Source organism: Delphinapterus leucas, chromosome 11 (genome assembly GCF_059928025.1).
Source record: "Delphinapterus leucas isolate spDelLeu-1000000601 "Yukka" chromosome 11, BTC_Dleu_Yukka2, whole genome shotgun sequence".
Taxonomy (NCBI): domain Eukaryota; kingdom Metazoa; phylum Chordata; class Mammalia; order Artiodactyla; family Monodontidae; genus Delphinapterus; species Delphinapterus leucas.
In genome coordinates, this window is record NC_143139.1 from 21,357,876 (window position 1) to 21,377,972 (window position 20,097).

The 20,097-nt window shown below is 37.5% G+C and overlaps 1 protein-coding gene across 3 annotated transcripts in view; it reads left to right on the forward strand.

Annotated features, from left to right (window-relative positions):
- Positions 1-20,097, forward strand: part of LOC149747967 (uncharacterized) — a 111,236-nt gene that overhangs the window by 90,240 nt on the left and 899 nt on the right. The gene's annotated exons all lie outside the window — the stretch shown is intronic.

The window sequence follows — 20,097 nt, forward strand, 5'->3', positions numbered from 1 at the left end:
TGTATGGTAGATTCCTATTGGGGCTGGATGTAGAGGACTGAAGATTGGAGACCTGAGTTCTTTACTTATTTAACTTAACCCTTGAGCAGATTAGTTAGCCAGCTGTTTTGTTGTTTTGTTTTGTCTTTGGTGGTAGGAGGGGATGTAACAAAATGACAGTGATAACTGCCTTGCCTAATTTTATAAATTATCTAACACTTAACACTATTTGAATTTTTCAGGATAAAAAACAGAAAGTGTTATCTCGGGGTTGTAATGATTCTCACACTGTGGTCAGTTGTGGAAAACTTCATGGTCTGTAAACAGCACTAGTAATTGATGATTTCCGTGTCATCTTCCCCTGATTTTTGTAATAGTATGATTTTCATGTTAGTGCTCTTAGCCTTCAAAGGAATCTGCCTGTGACCTGGGAGTTGAAGGGGTGACTTTTTCTTCTACTTGTTATTTAGTTCTTGAGTGGATTTATTTAAATAAAAGATTATAACCTGGCTTAATTTAGAGAAAGCACCTGATTTGCCTAGATTTAATGAGTAACTATAAAAAGAAGAGTATTTGTTGTCTGTTTTTTCTATATAATCACGTGTTACTGAATGTCTGACCCTGGTGGTATCATGATTAACAAAGAGCATGTGAATCACGTCGTGTATTTAAAATTAAATCGTTATTTTATTTCCTTGACTTTGATCATTCTTTCCACAAATTTGAGTATTGGATTCATTTAAACAGTGGCCTTTTTGTTTTGTTTTTGGTAAGAGTCTCATTGTTTTTGCTTTTTTAGTTATTGTTGAATAATAACTTTAAACATATTGGTATTCTTGATTTAAAAAAAAAAGAAATTAAGACATTGTTTCTCTCCATAATGTAAGATTTTTCATTCAGTAGCTAAGCACAAATGATGGGTTCCTTGGATTTGAATCAAAATTAGCAACTTCATCGTCATTTTGCCACTACTAGGTAAAGCTTGAGCAGCGGGAAAACTTTCAGAAGGAGTCCAAGTTTATGCTTCTACTAGTGCCTCAGTTGACTGGCTATAGATGCCTCTTGATCATGAAAACATCTACCCTGTGTTACAATGTGGAAACCTCCTTAATGCCCTCCCCCACACCTCTTGAGCAGTAAATTCCTTAGGCCTTGAATTCTTGATTCCCATCTTATTAATGAGGTAACTGCTGACTCTTTATTGGACTTTGACTTTTATTGTTTCCTGAGCACTGAATATAGAGAACTAACATGGATATTTTATTTCATCTTTTAGACCGTGATTTACATAGTTTTATTCTGTGTGATTTTTTTCATAGTCTAAAATTTTGTAACTTACTTAATCTGTCTTCTCTCCTGAATATATTGTTATCCATCACATTGAACACAAACCATGAGTTTTCTTGCATTCGTTTTCATACATACAGCTTTCAGAGTATTTCATTGTTTAGTTTGTTCCTTAGAGGTCTGTACTATTTTGCTTCTTTGGGAACTCAGTTAGATTCATATTATTGTAGATTTGTGGACCTTTAGGCAATCAGAAATGCATAAATCTCCTGGCTCTGACATTGGACGATTGTATAATTTGAACAGTTATCTACTGGGTAATTCATTAATTAATGAGCCTGCAGTATGTTCACAAAATTAACAGTTAGAAAGAAGGGGGAACCCTCATTTCTAGGTTAAACTACAGTTAAAGAGAGAGAGAGTGTGTATGTGGGTGCTTGTGTGTAGGTATATACATATACATAATATAGATACACACACATATACATAAATATATATGCATGCATATGTGTATACACAGGTACATATATTAAAATACTAAATTGCAAGTCTAAGTCAGTCTTAAAATGGAAGCATAGGACAACCTGATACTTTGATGTGTTGGATCTGTCTTCTCAGCTTTAGATGCAAATTTCTAATTTTGCTGGATGCTCTACAGAAATATTTATTGCTCTTACAAATTCAAAATATCCAAAACTTAATAAGTTTTCATTTATGGCAGAATCATACTAGGAAAATGAACAGTGAATGTTTTGGAACTTTTAGAGTCTAGTGTTAAAAATGAGATGAGGTATATGTTTATTTAATTCTATCATGAAATAAGTCAAAAAAAGTTTATCTTTTCCCCACCTAAAGAAGCTAAACAGCAATTTAAGAACTCGTTGACTGAGAAAACAAATAATATATTGGAAGGAAGAATTGGGTAAAGAGCATATGTTGTGTTCACTCTGTATATTCCCAGGCTATGAAACAGGAGAGGATATTAATACAGTCTATCTATGGGTTTATTTATCTTCATAATCTTAGACAAGTTATTCAGATAGGTAATTTATAAACCAGAATCTGAAAATGGCTTGAGAAGTCTGTGCTCTTTACTTTTATCAATTCCTTTGTTTTGATTTCATTAGATTCCTTACATTCTTTTTATTAAAAACCCTCTTAGTTTGTAGGGTGGTGCTTGTGTTTCTTCTTGACTGGTGACATTTGGCCTATTTTGATTAATTTGTTTTTAGAGAGGGAAAAGCTTTGCTTAAGTGATAAGGTGTTGAGAAAGAGCTGTGTTAGGAGAGTTTTATACTACACTGATTTTTTTCCCATTTCTGAACATTAGACATTATTTTTTGCAATCATTTTTCTGTCTACTCTTTCATAAGTATGATTTACTTGCACATTTCCTTTCACTGAGTATTTAAAAATTAATATCCCTAAAATTATTTAAATTAAATGTTTTATTTGAGAAGTCACAAATTGTAGATTAAAACAATAGTATTCCTTCTCTAGGTATTGCCTTGGGATATATTTAAGAATTTTACAATGTGGTTTAATATTCACAGTAGCATCGTTAATGGGAAGGTTTAACCTTTATTCCAGAGTTTAAATCAATATTGTAGGGCTTTACTTGGCTTTAAATACTTGAATGCCAATTTTATCACCTCTCAGTTCACACTTATACTTTCTCACTAGAACTGTGCTTTTTTTCCCCAATAAAATGTAAACTGTAGTCTCTGTGCTGTGCAGTTAGCACCTGTGTTATACAACAAACACATATGTTGCATCCACTTTGTGTCAGTCACTGTGCTGAAGTGTTCAAGGGGGTAGAAGGAGAATCAGAGGAGTTAGGCAGATAAGCACTTTGAGAGTTGCCACGGTAAAACCAAAACAGTGATTTGGAAGCACAGGGAAGAGTGAACACCTTCAGATCAGAACAGGGGCCGAAAGACTGGGGAAAGATGCCTGGAAGGAGATTAAAATGAGCTTGAAGGATATGCAGGAATCAGAAGCATTTTCCAAGGAAGGAGAGCAGCATATGCAGGGCAAAGATACTTGAGAGAATGATGTATCCAAAGAACTGAAATATCTTGGCACAAGGACGATGGGGAGCTGGGAGAGTTGCGACATGATCAAGAGGCGGTACCCTGAGGGCAGTGGCGAGCCATTAGAGGACTCTAAGCAGGAGTATGGAATCAAATTTGTGTTTAAGAAAGATCTTCTGGGGCTTCCCTGGTGGCGCAGTGGTTGAGAGTCCGCCTGCCGGTGCAGGGGACACGGGTTCGTGCCCCGGTCCGGGAGGATCCCACATGCCGCGGAGCGGCTGGGCCCATGAGCCATGGCCGCTGAGCCTGCGCGTCCGGAGCCTGTTCTCCGCAACGGGAGAGGCCACAGCAGTGAGAGGCCCGCGTACCGCAAAAAAAAAAAAAAAAAGAAAGAAAGATCTTCTGTTGCAATAATGTATAAAATGGATGTGCAGGGGGAGAGACAGGAGGAAGGTGGAGGGATCATTTGGCAGGCAGCTGCAGACTGGAGCAACTCCACTCCAAGCTATGCAGCATTGTTTGTAAGAGCCCCAAATTGGAAACAACCATGCTGTCCATCAACAGAAGATAGATGAATAAATTGTGTATATTTGTACAGTGGGGAATCCCTACTGCAGTGAGAAAGAATGAAGTACCTGCTATGAACAGCAACGTGGATGAAGCTCAGCAAGCATACTGTCAACCAAAGAAACCAGGCACCACTTCATACGATACAGTCCATTTATACAAAATCCCAAACCAGGCGAAACTAGTCTGTGATGATAGAGGTCCTTTCAGGGAGGGGCCAGGACTAGGAGAGGGCTTCTTCTTGATCTTGGAAGTGATTAGACAAGTGTGTTTGCCTTGTGAAAACTCATCACACTTAAAATTGCTGAATTTTTCTGTAGTATGTTATACTTTAATTCAACTGCTTCTTCAAAAATCCACTTTTCTCCACTGCAGTACCGTTCCCAGCTCCCTTCTAAGTAGTGACTTATTACCTTGCTGCTACTTCCCTCCCACTTTGCATGTCACTGAGGCAGGGGGTGGGTTTTTGTGACTGCTGGAGTAGTCCTTGGCCACATTTTTTTGACCCATTTTGTTCCATGGGGTGATCCTTCTGCAAGTGACCTTCACCAGGTTAACTGCTGGATTAGCAGTGCTTGAGCTTTGCTCTCTACTCTGAACATGTAGGGCTTGATGAAATATAAACACATTGTGGAAATCAGATATACTAATGAAATGTAAATACATTTATTTGGACATAAAAAACTAGGGCCCTTTTCCCCCTTAAACAAGCAGTTTAACTTGGAAAGTGTACTAGGATTTTAAACAGTCAATTGCTTTAGTTGCTGCACCCTGCAGTTGAGCCATTTCTATTCATTCATGTGCTCAAGGTTAAACGTGTAGCTTTCCTCGTTGCATCTGACTGCTGACTGACCAGTCACAGCCATCTTCACCTGGACACTGTAGTTTCAGTAAAGGGCAGGGACTAGGCCTAAGCCCAGTTCTCTAAATAGAATATTGTCAAGTCGAGGACCACTTTAGTCGGCATCACTAATGATGTTTACAGTAAATATCAGGTCTTTTGCCCTGAAATTTCACAGTGCACGTCTCAAAATTAACACCTATCTTTTCAAATAATATTGAATGCTCGTATAGCAACACAACACTTCCTGGATTATTTGAAGCCCAAAACTTCCCCAGCTTAAATGCAGAGCAGCACAAAGTGTCTCTTTAAAGAGAGTGGCAGCTAAAGACAGTGTGAAGAATGAAGTGTGGAACATTATGGAATAGCATTATTTGTTTCATTACACGGAATAATTAAACTCTCTATTAGAATTTTGCTACATGGAAAATACCTATTACAGGCGTACCCCGTTTTATTGCCCTTCCTAGATATTGTGTTTTTTGACAAATGGAAGTTTTGTGGCAACCCCGCATCGAGCAGGTCTATTGCCACCATTTTTCCAACAACATCTGCTCACTTCGTGTCTCTATGTCACATTTTGGTAATTCTCGCAATATTTCCAACTTTTACATTATTATTATATTTGCTGTGGTGGTCGGTGATCTTTGATCTTGCTATTACAAAAAGATTAGACTCACCGAAGGCTCAGATGGTGGTTAGCATTTTTTAGCAATAAAATATTTTTTAAGTAAGGTATGTACATTGTTTTTTTGGAGATAATGCTATTACACACTTAATAGACTACAATATAATAAACCTTTTATATGCACTGGGAAACCAAAAAAATTGGTGAGACTCACTTTATTGAGATATTTACTTTATTGCAGTGGTCTGGAACCAGACCCACAGTATCTGTGAGGGATGCCTGTACTTTAAAATATCACCAAAAGATGCAGCTACTTTTGCATATCATCTAGAGGTTTCATTATATAACTGACTTACATTTTCTTCAGGAAATATGTAGAGTAAGCAGTATTATTTTTGGCTCTTAAAGAATAAGGGAAAACTACCTTTTCAAATTGTTTGAATGGATACATTTGAAATGTTCTGTGAGTTGAAATAGTTCTAGTTTAACAAAGATTCTTAGGGATCGTGCATGTTTAATTTTGCCAAATATAATTTCTTCCTTCCATACTCTTAAAGCATTTAGTACTTTAATCAACTGGTCGCAGGAGAAGAAGGTACAGAAAAGAAAAGGAGCCGTGGGTGGCATGAGACAGTGAACACTTGGTTGGTACAAAGGGGTGTCATAAAAGTGATGGAAACAAACTAAGACCGACACACAGAAGTGAGCAATTCAGTCTAGTCAAGGCCTCCAGCAGCCCCTACAACCCCTCACTGTCAGCCAGGTCCTGATGACAGTGAGTGGAGAGCCATTGGAGCGTTCTGAGCACGAGTGTGGGATCCAATTTGTATTTAAGAAAGACCAACTGTTACCCTTTCTATACTGTGTTAATTAACTCTGAAAACTGAAGTTAGTAGAAAGGTTTATAGTCTAGCAGCCACTTTGACAGTCAGTCAAAGAAAGTCGGGTGCTCACTTTTTCCTTAATTTTATGTTTATTTTATTACTCTTTCCTCCCCAAAGTATTTTATTTTGGCTTTGAAATGTTTACATACTAATTTAGCTTAGAAATATATACCTGAAAAGGAACATGTTTGATATATAAAGTTTGCCTATTTAAAGTCACCCTCGTAGTCATTAGTCAAGACAATGTTTTGTTGAAAAGTTTGTGAACTTAATTCATTGTAACTGTAAGAATGGGCTTGTCAGAATTAATGGGCTTGATATTTATGATATTATGAGTGAGAAGTCTGTAGATGAAAAAGACATTTATTTTTATCTTCTGTTAAGTAAAACTGGGTTTCATTGTAGAATGTCATAAATACTAAATTAAGGAAATAGATTCCTTATACCTGAATGGAGGCTATAAAGTTTTGAACATAATTTAATATCACTTGCTGGCTGAGTGACTCTGGCCGAGTTACTGATTCCTCTATACCCCAGTTTCCTCACTTGTTTCATGATAATTCACGTCACACAGAGCTATAGATGAGTATCAGAAGGATTAAATCAAATTTTATACACACACGTATAATATATAAAATACATATAAATATAGATATACACAGTTAACTTTGCATCTGTCACATAGTAGAATTCAGTACGTGTTAGCTGTTTATTATTGTTGTTGCTAGATTAAGTAACAAAAACATGTTTTCATTTGAAGGGTTTGGTTTACAATCAAGGTACCAAAGTGTATCTGCTCTCGGAGCAATAACACAAATCTATTTGTACTTACATCTGTCTTTTAAAATGTCACCAAGTTTTCAGTAATTTTTTTTAGTAAAAATACATTATAACATTATTGCTCACTGCCAGTTTTCCAATGAAAGAGAGCCATGAAATAGCATACGTAGTAAAAAGCATGATTTAATTGATGCCAGAATTCAGGGTTTTTTCACATTAAGACTTGGAGAGTGTGATATCTTTCCCAGTCCTGGGAGCTCAACGGGAGTTAAACCATCACAGAACTTTGGCACTAGGCATATGCCTCCAGCTTTCTCTAAAGGGCCACAAGGTAGACTGGGACACCAACAGAAGATGTAATTGCAAACCAGATGGCTTTTTATGTTCCTTTTTAAAAATAATACTGCAGCAAGAAATGCAACCCAGTGGTACATTATTTTTGTATTTTTTACTTAGATTTTATACCAATAAAATCAAGTTGTAAGGTCCACCTTCCATGAACATTTAAGAAAATTAGCAAGAACAAGCAACACAAAGTTTTTTCATGGCAATGTTCCTATGTCAGTGGTAACCCCCATTTTATGTTCTGTTTTCATTAGAGTTCTTTACAAGAGCAACTCCCTCAACATCTTCTGTACTGGGCACTTATTAAGTTTAATCATTTAATTTCAGTTTTCAGAATAATCTAAATTAGTATTATTCCAAAGATTGGCTAACATCCATCCACGTGACCTTGATCGAATGATAAAATTTGGCTAGACCTCAGCCTTCTGTGTTCAGTGAAATTATTATACTAGTTGTTAGCCAGCAGGTTGCTAGCTCCGAAAGGAAAGATATCTTATCCATTTGGTTTCAGTGAACTCTATGAAATGAGTGACCTTTATCTGTCTGGAGAAAGTACCATCATGTGCCCATCCCTCCTTGACATCTCTGGGTATAAGGAATCCACAGCTTCCTTTGAACTTTCACCACATAGAGCCAAATTATTTTTGAGTGATTTTGGTAGGTTTGTGACTTGGAAAGAAGAATACTGCAAGGCTGGAATAGCAGAAAAATAGAAGAAAGATGCACGTGTTATGGTTAGTAGCATTCGTGTGGAGTGGTGGCATTCCAGTTAAAGCTGACTCAGGGTTACTACCACTAGAGAGATTTTGACCATCATGAATTGGCTTACAATGAGGGCTGTAGGGGCTTTTGGAGGCCCTGACCTAGACTGAATTGTTCATTTTTATGTGTTGGTCTTGGTTCATTTCCATCACTTTTATGACATCCCTTCAGACCCACTGAGTGGCCATTGTCTCATGCCACCCTCCCCGGCCTCTCCATGCCTTGTTCTCCTGTGACCCTTTTCAAGGTGTGAATTTCCAGGTTAAATTCCCAAGTAAAACACTTCCTTTATCAGTGTTCTGTCAGCCAGAACTCAAAGAAGAATTCAGTCTAATAAACATGTCCTTGTATTTCCATGGGGTATCAGAATGATTTTACAAATGGTAACCATTTTGAAGGGACTAGGGAATAAATGACTTTTTGGTGGTGTCAGTTAGTATTAGATTAGTAAAAGGAATTATTTTGAATAAGAACTTGCTTTTGAGATTAGCTTTGGTTACTGGAAATATATCTCTCGATTCTCTAAAATGGGTAACTGTAAAGATTTTGCTTTTTCTTAAGTTATAATTATTACATATAAATTCTATATTTCTGCTCAGAGCTTTAATTGGCAGGTCAAAATTTACTCAGATTGTTAGTTCAGAAATAAGTACTGTCCTGACGAAGTACTGTACTCCCAAAAGGTTTTTGATCCTGCTCTGTGACCTGTTAGTTTACACCTCTGGGTATGGAAGAAGTCTCCATTTCAAAATCATAGTATAGGTTTAACATTATATGTGATTTAGAAAAATATAATTGCCCATAAGCTATCTGGAGATGAGCTTTGAATAAGAAACTCACCTGAAAATAATGGCTCTTCTAACACCAAATTTGATGCTAAATAAAAAAACTAAAGTTACTAGTTATATTTATTTTAAAAGTTTATTTTTGGGGCTTCCCTGGTGGTGCAGTGGTTGAGAGTCCGCCTGCAGATGCAGGGGACACGGGTTCGTGCCCCAGTCCGGAAAGATCCCACATGCCACGGAGCGGCTGGGCCCGTGAGCCATGGCCACTGAGCCTGCGCGTCTGGAGCCTGTGCTCCGCAACGGGAGAGGCCACAACGGTGAGAGGCCCGCGTACCGCAAAAACAGACAAACAAAAAAAAGATGGTTCTTAGTAGAAGGATCAATATTTTCATATCAATAACTTTAACTTGATTTGTATCATGTTTATACCAGATGCAATTGAAATTTTTTAATATGGGTGCTAATCCCAATTATCATTTCTAATCTCCATTTAAAAACTTTGAGAGTGTTGGCTGCTCTTAGGTACACGGTGTCATAATCTAAAATGTCTTTATTTTCAGGTGCTCTTATTAAAATAAAAATGTTTCCAAAACATCGCTTTTCTATTGATTTTTTCCTTCAGGAAAAGAAGTTTCAAATTTTTGAAAGTTATAATTTTTACTTCCATACACAGAACAAACTTTTATTGAATTTACACTTTGAGCCAAGCCCCGCACTAGGTACATTTTTTTAAAAGGCATTCTGTTTCTCACACATGCCACTTGAAAAGTTATGCATCTTAAGTAATAGACTCAGGATTTGAACCTTGGTAAATGCTATCTCCACTAAATCAATGGTCCCTTGGAAAAAATGGCTTATTCCAGGAAGTAGTTTTTAATGGTGTGAACTTAAAGAAAATGCCGGAAATCTCTAAGAAGCTTTGCTTAATATTAAAGGCAAGAGTTAAAAATTAACACAAATATGCAAACATATTTTATTTAGGCCTCTGTAAAATAAATGTGGACATAATTTTCCAAAACTGGAGGAATAATTTGTTGGCACTGAAAAATGAATCTGACCGTGAGACACTCATTTTGCTGGCATGAGCATTTATTTATCATAGGTTCTCTCAATTAAAACTGTAGTTTCTTAGCACGATTTAGTTGTTTTACCTCTTCTCTTTCTCCTGGAATGGCAAGTTTATACCTACTGTCTGATTGTTGTTTAATAATAGAAATAAATTTCCAGGAGGTGATAGATGAGTTTTCTTAGTATAATTTAGGACATTTTAAGAACACTTATTTAGGTACAGTGAATCCTTTTGGAGAAGCCTGCCTTACTCATTCCTTAGTTTCTTTATTCACCCCAATTTTGAATATATGCCCCCAAATTACAAGGTTTGAGACCTTGGGAGAGTTAGTTGTTTAAGCTCTCTGAGACTCACTTTTCTCACCTTTAAAATGAGGCCAGTGGTACCTAACTCACTGAATTGTGCTGTGAGGAATAAATGAGACACAATACACTGTGCTTGGCAGATGGTCGGTGCTCATGCCATTCCTCGCCATAGTTGTGGAGTGGTCATGTGCACATGTAATATTTGGGAAATGTTAGATCGTTGCATGTGTTTGAATGCTGTGATCTGAGGATGATGAGTGATAGAGGAAAGAGCATGGGTTTATTGGATTTAATAGTTAATATGTACATACTGCTTAGCTTTGAGAACTTCTAAAAACATACTATTAAAGAAAAATCCTATGATTTAGACAGGTCCCTGAAAAGAAAAATATAAAACCCATTTTTAGAAGGGATGGCTTCATCCTGGCAATGAAGACTTTTTGTATAAGCAAAAGAGAAAGCTAGGGTTCTATTAAATATTCTCATTTGTTCTATATTGTTCCTGCAAGTAAAACTTTAAACAGTGTATCCATCACTACTTCTCAGTGCCTCAAATTACATTAAAGGGCTGGTAGAAATCTTATTTTTACATGTAGGCAAATTTTCTAAAAGTTAGACGTTTGCATCCAATAGTATAAAATATATTTTATAGGCATTGTTCCCCCTTCCACTCCCCACCCGCCATGCTAAGTCACTGAGTAAGTTTAACAGAGTTTGACCAGTTTCTCTACCCTGGGGTATCAGAACCTTTATCTTGCTGCGCATTGTCTCCCAGAGATGACATGTTGCGAAATGTTTCTCAAAATTGTTGGACTGGGGAACCTTATTTCCCCATGGTACATCTCTCAGGACTGCTGTTCTCAAGAATTCATTTTGGGAGGCTCTTGTTTTTATTACTAAGGTCATCTTCCTTAGCACCGCTTTTGACATTGTGTACCTTTTTGTAACAACCGATTTCTGTGACACCATTTGCAGAACTGCATTATAGCAAAATAATGGTCTTGATAAAAGCAACTTACTTCTAACTGCGTTTCCAAAATACAGAACAAGAGTGTCAAACATGCATAATCTGAACATTGCAGGTCAGGGGCAGGTAACCTATGCCTGGCGTCTGAGGCAGTTTTCCAAAAACCGTTACCTGTATCTGCCAAATTCTGGCTTCTCATTGCCTCTTTTTTTCCTAATGTGTTTTCACTCTCTCTCTTCTCCTCTCACGTTGTGCTTCATCCTGTCACACTCTCCAGGTTGTTTCTCATCTTCAGTTCCTTTCCCATTTCTACAGGCAGGCAGCAGGTACCCATAGACATTTTTTTCCTTACATCAGTAATATTTAAACATTAAAAAGTTAATAGGGGCTTCCCTGGTGGCGCAGTGGTTGAGAGTCCGCCTGCCGATGCAGGGGACGCGGGTTCGTGCCCCGGTCCGGGAAGATCCCACATGCCGCGGAGCAGCAGGGCCCGTGAGCCATGGCCGCTGAGCCTGCGCGTCCGGAGCCTGTCCTCCACAACGGGAGAAGCCACAACAGTGAGAGGCCCACGTACCGCAAAAAAGAAAAAAAAAATGTGATGGTATACTAAAACCTTAATGGAACTTAATAATGAGCCTCATAAGTTTCTTTGAAATAATATAGGCTTCTTGGGGGGTGGGGAGAGCTTTTAATGAGATCTGATGTCTTTCGTGTTAGGTTTCCCAAGTTTAATATCTTTTTTAAAATAATGCTCTTTACTTTTTTATTTTAATTTTTAAAATTTTTGTACAATTTTAAAGGTTACTTTCCATCCACAGTTATTACAAAATATTGGCTATATTCCCCATGTTGTACAACACATCCTTGAGCCTATCTTACACTCCATAGTTTGTACTGACCACTCCCCTATTCCCATATTGCCCCCCAGCAACTGGTAACCACTAGTTTGTTCTCTGTATCTGTGATTCTCCTTTTTTGTTATATTCACTCGTTTATTGTATTTTTTAGATTCCACATATAAGTGATATCATATAGTATTTGTCTTTCTCTGACTTATTTCACTTAGCACAATACCCTCCAAGTCCATCCATGTTGCTGCAAATGCAAGAAGTTCGTCATTTTTTATGGCTGAGTAGTAGTCCACCGGATATGTACACCGCATCTTCTTTATCCATTATCTGTTGATAGACACTTAGGTTGCTTCCATATCTTGGCTGTTGTAAATAATGCTGCTATGAACATTGGGGTGCATGTATCTTTTCGAATTAGCGTTTTTGGTTTTTTGGGATGTATACCCCGAAGTGGAATTGCTGGGTCATATGGTAGTTCTATTTTTCGTTTTTTTGAGAAACCTCCATACGGTTTTCCACAGCGGCTGCACCAGTTTACATTCCTACTGACAGTGTAGGAGGGTTCCCTTTTCTCCACGTCCTCGCCAACAGTTTGTTACTTGTGTTCCTTTTGATGATAGCCATTCTGACAGGTGTGAGGTGATATCTCACTGTGGTTTTGATTTGCATTTCCCTGATGATTAGTGATGTTGAGCATCTTTTCATGGGCCTATTGGCCATCTGCATTTCCTCTTTGGAAGAATGTCTGTTCAATTCTTCTGCCCATTTTTTAATTGGGTGGTTTGGTTTTTTGATGTTGAGTTGTATGAGCTATTTATATATGTTGGATATTAATCCTTTATGTCATATCATTTGCAAATATTTTCTCCCATTCAGTAAGTTGTCTTTGGTTTCCTTTGCTGTGCGAAAGCTTTTAAGTTGAAAGGTCCAAGTTTAATCTTTTAATGAAACATAAGGGACTATGTATTAAATAAATTTTAATTCAGCTTTAAAAATTCAGCTGTTTTTCCTTTTAATACAATAATTTAATTTTAATATATTAATTTAACACAATATATTAATGTTTGACCGTTTTTTCATCTTAACTTATCCCAAGGAAGAATAATACATATTCTATTTTTAGTAAATCGAGTACCTAGCAGAGAAGGAAACAAATCTTATTTTAAGTCAGAACTCTTATGTTTCCTTTCCTTAAATGTTCTCTAAATGGATTAGGGACAGTAGCACATAAACCTCTTATTTGACACTTGGAGTGCACACCAGCCTATATAATGCTCAAAGAACCTAGCAGTAAAGGAACTTTTTAAACTTTGTTTACTGGATTTCTTACATTTCCTCGGCCTTGGAGCCCTTTTTCCCCAGAAATTTAACATCTTACAGATTTCCTAACTGAGGAACACAGTTTGGGAATCAGCTTGCTGGGGGCAGATGGTCCTTCCTCTGGGCATAAAGGGGGTTAGTGAAGCCGCCTTGGCGCTGCAGTGGAAGCAGAGAGAGCTGAAGCGGCACTCTGGGAAATTACAGTGTGACAAAAAGGTTTCTTTTAAGACTTATTTATTTGTTTTATTTATTTTTGGCTGCGTCAGGTCTTAGTTGCGGCACGTGGGGTCTTTCGTTGTGGCGTTGGAGCTTCTCTCTAGTTGTGATGCGTGGGTTCCAGAGTGTGTGGGCTCTGTAGTTTGCAGCATGCAGGCTCTCTAGTTGAGGCGCGCGGGCTCAGTAGTTGTGGCACGTGGGCTTAGTTGCCCCACAGCATGCGGGATCTTAGTTCCCCGACCAGGGATCGAACCTGCATCCCCTGCATTGCAAGGTAGATTCTTTACCACTGGGCCATCAGGGAAGTCCCAACAAAACGTGTTTTTGTACCGTCCCTAGAAAAAGTAATTAGGTTTATTCTCATTCATCTCACATGTGTTCTGACTCATCTACCCAGGTGACCAGGTACCCTCAAACTGTCTTAGGTCCTTTAACAGAATGTAAAAGGACTAAGTTACTATTTGTAGTAAATACTATTTTATAGGAAAAGTTCATATTGTTTTTTAAATAAGTTTTTAAATGATCAGTTAATCCTGAAATGGCCGTGCCATTGTAAACCATTAAACAAATTTAAATGTTTTCTTTAATTAAATCAATGTTTATTACATCTCATAAACTTTTAACATTCTTTTTTAAAAACAGCAAAGAAATAGGAAGATCACAGGACAATGGGCAAACAAATCATAGATTGATTAAAGATTTATTAACACAGGAAGCGTTGAGATTTTAAAAACCCACAGAAAAAAGAATTGTGTGTAATTGATTTTTAGTAGGCTAATAATAACATTCTAATCAATAGAAAAAAATCAAGACATATTGTTTGACCATATGAGAATGCAGAATTTTCTGCTTCACCTATAATGCAGCTAAACAAAATATTAAACACTGGGGAAACACAGCAAGTTAAAAAAAAGTTTACATTATTAGAATAACTCTTAAATTGAAGACAGTTAGAAAATGAGTATTTGGAGTGCTGGACACCCTATGCCAAACAACAAGCAAGACAGGAACACAACCCCATCCATTAGCAGAGAGGCTGCCTAAAATCATAATAAGGCCACAGACACCCCAAAACACACCACCAGACGTGGACCTGCCCACCAGAAAGACAAGATCCAGCCTCATCGACCAGAGCACAGGCATTAGTCCCCTCCACAGGAAGCCTACCCAACCCACTGAATCAACCTTAGCCACTGGGGACAGACACCAAAAACAATGGGAACTACGAACCTGCAACGGTAACCTCCTCCTGCGAAAAGGAGACCCCAGACACCATAAAGTAAGATGAATGGGAAGACAGAGAAACACACAGCAGATGATGGAGCAAGGCAAAAACCCACCAGACCTAACAAATGAAGAGGAAATAGGCAGTCTACCTGAAAAAGAATTCAGAATAATGATAGTAAAGATGATCCAAATCTTGGAAACAGAATGGAGAAACTACAAGAAACGTTTAACAAGGACCTAGAAGAACTAAAGAGCAAACAAGCAGTGATGAACAACACAATAAATGAAATTAAAAATTCTCTACAAGGGATCAATAGCAGAATGACTGAGGCAGAAAAACGGATAAGTGACCTGGAAGATAAAATAGTGGAAATAACTACTGCAGAGCAGCATAAAGAAAAAACAATGAAAAGAATTGAGGACAGTCTCAGAGACCTCTGGGACAACATTAAACACACCAACATTCGAATTATAGGTGTCCTGGAAGAAGAAGAGAAAAAGAAAGGGACTGAGAAAATATTTGAAGAGATTATAGTTGAAAGCTTCCCTAATATGGGAAAGGAAATAGTTAAACCAGTTCAGGAAGCAAAGAGAGTCCCATATAGGATAAATCCAAGGAGACACACGCCAAGACACATATTAATCAAACTATCAAAAATTAAATACAAAGAAAAAATATTATAAGCAGCAAGGGAGAAATAACACACAAGGGAATCCCTATAAGGTTAACAGCTGATCCTTCAGCAGAAACTCTGCAAGCCAGAAGGGACTGGCAGGACATATTTAAAGTAATGAAGGAGAAAAATCTACAACCAAGATTACTCTACCCAGCAAGGATCTCATTCAGATTTGACGGAGAAATTAAAACCTTTACAGACAAGCAAAAGCTAAGAGAATTCAGCACCACCAAACCAGCTTTACAACAAATGCTAAAGGAACTTCTCTAGGCAGGAAACACAAGAGAAGGAAAAGACCTACAATAACGAACCCAAACAACTAAGAAAATGATAATAGGAACATACATACCAATAATTACCTTAAATGTAAATGGATGAAAATGCTCCCACCAAAAGACATAGACTGGCTGAATAGATACAAAAACAAGACCCATATATATGCTGTCTACAAGAGACCCACTTCAGACCTAGGGACACATAGAGACTGAAAGTGAAGGGATGGAAAAAGATATTCCATGCAAATACAAATCAAAAGAAAGCTGGAGTAGCAATTCTCATATCAGATAAAATAGACTTTAAAACAAAGACTATTACAAGAGACAAAGAAGGACACTACATATGATCAAGGGATCAATCCATGAAGAAGATATAACAATTGTAAATATTTATGTACCCCACATAGGAGCACCTCAATACATAAGGCAAATACCAACAGCCATAAAAGGGGAATAGACAGTAAAACAATCATAGTAGGGGACTTTAATACCCCACTTTCACCAATGGACAGATCATCCAAAATGAAAATAAATAAGGAAACACAAGCTTTAAATGATACATTAAACAAGATGGACTTAATGGATATTTATAGGACATTCCATCCAAAAACAACAGAATACACTTTCTTCTCAAGTGTTCATGGAACATTCTCCAGGATAGATCATATCTTGGGTCACAAATCAAGCCTTGGTAAATTTAAGAAAATTGAAATCGTATCAAGTATCTTTTCCGACCACAACGCTGTGAGACTAGATATCAATTACAGGAAAAAATCTGTAAAAAATACAAACATATATAGGCTAAACAATACACTACTTAATAACCAAGAGATCACTGAAGAAATCAAAGAAGAAATCAAAAAATACCTAGAAACAAATGACAATGAAAACACAACAACCCAAAACCTATGGGATGCAGCAAAAGCAGTTCTCAGAGGGAAGTTTATAGCAATACAATCCTACCTTAAGAAACAGGAAACATCTCAAATCAACAACCTAACCTTACACCTAAAGTAATTAGAGAAAGAATAACAAAAAAAACCCCAAAGTTAGCAGAAGGAAACAAATCATAAAGATCAGATCAGAAAGAAATGAAAAAGAAATGAAAGAAACGATAGCAAAGATCAGTAAAACCAAAAGCTGGTTCTATGAGAAGATAAACAAAATCGATAAACCATTAGCCAGACTCATCAAGAAAAAAAGAGAGAAGACTCAAATCAATATAATTAGAAATGAAAAAGGAGAAGTAACAACTGACACTGCAGAAATACAAAGGATCATGAGTGATTACTACAAGCAACTCTATGCCAATAAAATGGACAACCTGAAAGAAATCGACAAATGCTTAGAAATGCAAACCTTCCAAGACTGAACCAGGAAGAAATAGAAAATATGAACAGACCAATCACAAGCATTGAAATTGAGACTGTGATTAAAAATCTGCCAACAAACAAAAGCCCAGGACCGGATGGCTTCACAGGCAAATTCTATCAAACATTTAGAGAACAGCTAACACATATCCTTCTCAAACTCTTCCAAAATATAGCAGAGGGAGGAACACTCCCACACTCATTCTACGAGGCCACCATCACCCTGATACCAAAACCAGACAAAGATGTCACAAAGAAAGAAAATTACAGGCCAATATCACTGATGAACATAGATGCAAAAATTCTCAACAAAATACTAGCAAACAGGATCCAAGAGCACATTAAAAGGATCATACACCATGATCAAGTGGGGTTTATCCCAGGAATGCAAGGATTCTTCAATATACGCAAATCAATCAATGTGATACACCATATTAACAAACCAAAGGAGAAAAACCATATGATCATCTCAATAGATGTAGAGAAACCTTTCGACAAAATTCAACACCCATTTATGATAAAAACCCTCCAGAAAGTAGGCATAGAGGGGACTTTACTCAACATAATAAAGGCCATATATGACAAACCCACAGCCAACATTGTCCTCAATGGTGAAAAACTGAAACCATTTCCACTAAGATCAAGAACGAGACAAGGTTGCCCTCTCTCACCACTATTATTCAACATAGTTTTAGAAGTTTTAGCCACAGCAGCCAGAGAAGAAAAAGAAATAAAAGGAATCCAAATCGGAAAAGAAGAAGTAAAGCTGTCATTATTTGCAGATGACATGATACTATACATAGAGAATCCTAAAGATGCTACCCGAAAACTACTAGAGCTAATCAATGAATTCAGTAAAGTTTCAGGATACAAAATTAATGCACAGAAATCCCTTGCATTCCTATACACTAATGATGAAAAATCTGATAGTGAAATTAAGAAAACACTCCCATTTACCACTGCAACAAAAAGAATAAAAGGTAGGAATAAACCTACCTAAGGAGACAAAAGACCTGTATGCAGAAAATTATAAGACACTGATGAAAGAAATTAAAGATGATACAAATAGATGGAGAGATATACCATGTTCTTGGATTGGAAGAATCAACACTGCGAAAATGACTCTACTACCCAAAGCAATCTACAGATTCAGTGTAATCCGTATCAAACTACTACTGGTATTTCTCACAGAACTAGAACAAAAAATTTCACAATTTGTATGGAAACACAAAAGACCCCGAATAGCCAAAGCAATCTTGAGAATGAAAAACGGAGCTGGAGGAATCAGGCTCCCTGACTTCAGACTATACTACAAAGCTATAGTAATCAAGACAGTATGGTACTGGCCCAAAAACAGAAATATAGATCAATGGAACAGGATAGAAAGCCCAGAGATAAATCCACACACATATGGTCACCTTATCTTTGATAAAGGATGCAAGATTATACAATGGAGAAAAGACAGCCTCTTCAATAAGTGGTGCTGGGAAAACTGGACAACTACATGTAAAAGAATGAAATTCGAACACTCCCTAACATCATACACAAAAATAAACTCAAAATGGATTAAAGACCTAAATGTAAGGCCAAACACTATAAAACTCTTAGAGGAAAACATGGGCAGAAACCTCTGTGACATAAATCACAGCAAGATCCTTTTTGACGTATCTCCTAGAGAAATGGAAATAAAAACAAAAGTAAACAAATGGGACCTAATGAAACTTAAAAGCTTTTCTGCAGCAAAGGAAACCATAAGCAAGACAAAACAACACCCCTCAGAATGGGAGAAAATATTTGCAAAGGAAGCAACTGACAAAGGATTAATCTCCAGAATTTACAAGCAGCTCATGCAGCTCAATATCAAAAGAACAAAAAACCCAATCCAAAAATGGGCAGAAGACCTAAATAGACATTTCTCCAAAGAAGATATACAGATTGCCTACAGATACATGAAAGAATGCTCAATGTCATTAATCATTAGAGGAATGCAAATCAAAACTACAATGAGGGGGCTTCCCTGGTGGCGCAGTGGTTGAGAGTCCACCTGCCGATGCAGGGGACACAAGTTCATGCCCCGGTCCGGGAAGATCCCACATGCCATGGAGCGGCTAGGCCCGTGAGCCATGGCCGCTGAGCCTGCACATCTGGAGCCTGTGCTCCGCAACGGGAGAGGCCACAACAGTGAGAGGCCTGTGTATCGCAAAAAAAAAAAAAAAAAACTACAATGAGATATCATCTCACACCGGTCACAATGGCCATCATCAAAAAATCTACAAACAATAAATGCTGGAGGGGGTGTGGAATTAAGGGAACCCTCTTGCTCTGCTGGTGGGCATGTAAATTGATACAGCCACTATGGGGAACAGTAAGTATGGAGGTTCCTTCAAAAACTAAAAATAGAACTACCGTAGGACCCAGCAATCCCTCTACTGGGCATATACCCTGAGAAAACCATAATTCAAAAAGAGTCATGTACCAAAATGTTCATTGCAGCTCTTATTACAATAGCCAGGACATGGAAGCAACCTAGGTGTCCATCAACAGATGAATGGATAAAGAAGATGTGGCACATATATACAATGGAATATTACTTAGCCATAAACAGAAACGAAACTGGTTATTTGTAGTGAGGTGGATGGACCTAGAGTCTGTCATACAGAGTGAAGTAAGCCAGAAAGAGAAAAACAAATACTGTATGCTAACACATATATATGGAATCTAAAAAAAAAAAAATGGCCATGAAGAACCTAGGGGCAAGATGGGAATAAAGACGCAGACCTACTAGAGAATGGACTTGACGATATGGGGAGGGGAAAGGGTAAGCTGAGACAAAGTGAGAGAGCGGCATGGACATATATACACTACCAAATGTAAAATAGATAGCTAGTGGGAAGCAGCCGCATAGCACAGGGAGATCAGCTCGGTGCTT